The sequence below is a fragment of the Portunus trituberculatus genome, chromosome 32 (genome assembly GCF_017591435.1).
Source record: "Portunus trituberculatus isolate SZX2019 chromosome 32, ASM1759143v1, whole genome shotgun sequence".
NCBI classification, from domain to species: domain Eukaryota; kingdom Metazoa; phylum Arthropoda; class Malacostraca; order Decapoda; family Portunidae; genus Portunus; species Portunus trituberculatus.
In genome coordinates this window covers 3,800,812-3,803,181 of record NC_059286.1, presented here as the reverse complement: position 1 = coordinate 3,803,181, position 2,370 = coordinate 3,800,812, and the positions used below count along the sequence as shown (strand labels likewise).

General features: G+C 37.5%; 1 protein-coding gene across 1 annotated transcript in view; it reads left to right on the top strand.

Annotated features, from left to right (window-relative positions):
• The window catches only part of LOC123511851 (arylsulfatase B-like), an 18,822-nt gene extending 18,788 nt beyond the window's left edge, over positions 1–34 (top strand). The window contains exon 11 of the mRNA XM_045267901.1: positions 1–34. This exon is cut by the window's left edge and continues 657 nt beyond it. The gene's annotated coding sequence lies outside the window, so the exon portion shown is untranslated.
• The last annotated feature ends 2,336 nt before the right edge of the window (positions 35–2,370 follow it).

Here is a 2,370-nt window from a genome sequence, read left to right as displayed (position 1 = left end):
CTGAAGGCATAAACTACATAAAGGAAGAAAAATATGAGTGTGATTTTTTAGTCACCGCCCAGTTTTGTTTACGACCCTCAGTTTGGGGGAGAAATATTGAAGACATGAAGTAAATGCATCGAATTTTATATACCTCGTATTGGAACAAAATCTTGCTTCTTTATAGAGTTGAACATAGGCAGTGGAGTAAATAAAATTCAGCTTAAATGAAGATGCCAGAGTATTTTCCTTAAATAATCAGTAGTCTTAGTCAATAGTTAAGTAACACAACGTAATCTCTTTCATCTCGTGTGTTTAAAGTTCTCCCTCAATTTCAACTAAGTCTGCAGTGGCCGGAGTGTTGCATGGTTCTATACTTATACGTATTTTGGTGCTGAGTTCTTTTTCATTTCTGGCTTCGTCTTCAATTTCTCCCTCTGTCCTGTTTAGACTTTTCCCGATGTGATTGCCGTTCCTCTACCTTCAGATATTATGTCTTTGCTGTTAGGTTCTTCATTTCCTGCTTCGTTACAAACTTTTCCCTTCGTCCTGTTTAGACTATCTTCCGTGGTGAATGCCCCTACGCCTTCAAATGTAATGTTTCATAACCACATCTTGGGAACAATCTTTAATTTGATTTTCCTCCTTCTCTTCATCTTACTTTTTTTTGTTTGTTTTCCATTTCCTTTCGCCTTTCTTACGTTTACTTTCTTCTCTTTTAATTCCAACAAATCCTTTCATCTGTTGACAATTTTCTTACAAAGTCAATTGACCTTACGGAAGTCAAAGGATTTAACAGTGAGAGAATACGAAAAACGCAGCAGTCACACACACGTCCACTACGTTATAAGTCTTTCCTTAATATGAAGTCCTCCGATCTACTGAGTCTTACAAAACTGAAGGATACTAAGGAAATCAGAGGACTCAACACTGAAGAAAAACGATGAAAAAAGATGTCAGTGCGACACGTTACGCGAACCCTGATCACGACTGTACTTGCATATCAATAAAGGTTTCATTGGGAATATAAAGTCAGAAAACATAAATTTCTAGCAGGTGCTAATCAAGACAACGGTACTAGTCAGTGGCAGAGTGTCCGTGCTCCTGTGTCTTCAGTATGCTGGATTTACGTTGCCGGGGACAGTGAAGCAGTATAGTGGAGGGCCTGTCCACAAGAAGCATTGTTTGGGGATATAAAGTTGCAAACTGTTTGAAAACAGTTTGGTAGCATTTGGATATAGACTGATAACTGTTTAAAACTGCTAAGAAATAATTTACAGACATTTTGGAAACTGTTTACAAAAACCTTTGAAAAAAAAAAATTGAAACGATTTTTGTAAACATTTAGGAAACAGTTTCAAAACAAATTTGGAAATATTTAGGATATAGTTTAGAGACATTCTGAAAACGGTCAGGCAACAGTTTGCAAAGTTTCTAAGCAATGTTTCCTGGAATGGGCAGCCTTTATATCAATACAGAAACGTTATAATACTCATGTTTCAAAACCGGTTGGTGGGGAGGAACCTTCGTCTTTATAATTCCACATTTTTTAAACAGTGCAGCTCATCTGAAGCAACCTCGTAAGAGCTGAAAGATCTGTTGTTGTTTGTACTTCTTTTGCTTTCCTTCACCAATGCCTTACTGTCATCTTCACTGAATGCCCTTGGGAGAAATTAACTGACTAGCTAACTGACAGTTTGAGCGACTGACTGACTGAATATTTGATTGACTGGCTGGCTGACAGTTTGATTGAATGACTGGCTGACTATTTGACTGAATGACTGATTGACTGTTCGATTGACCGGTTGATTGATTGACTGACTGTTTGGAAGGAATCATAAGGTACGGGCAATTTAAGTGTTTATCTTTTATCAATTTACTCATCATTGAATTAATTTTATCTTATCGATTGGTCACCACGTTTTTTAGATCATGAGGTGGTGAAACAAGGTTACCCTGCACGCTGAAGTAAAGTACAGTAATATTTCTCTGTCCAGCAAACACTCAAAAACCTTTACAAGACATCACCTGCCAGCAGCTCGCCTCACTTCACTTCTGCATAATACACTCACTGTGATGGTCAGGTAATACACTTATCCTTGTGTAGCGTGACCTTACACTTCATGGGGGTTGTTGCGGTGTGGCCTGTGTGTCTATGGGGAAATGTTAAGGCTACAATATAGTCTTTATGTAGGGTGGTGGGTGTTGTAGTTCTTTCACTTCATGAGAGTTATTTTGTGATTTGTGTGTCTGTTTATAGAAAATGTTGGATCTATTATGTACTGTATTGTTAAGCTCAAATCTGCTAATCTATAACGCTGAGTTGGGTTTCTTACAGGGATTAAAGTGAATTTCGTTTTGTATTATTTCAGGGAATTTATTTTATTTTTT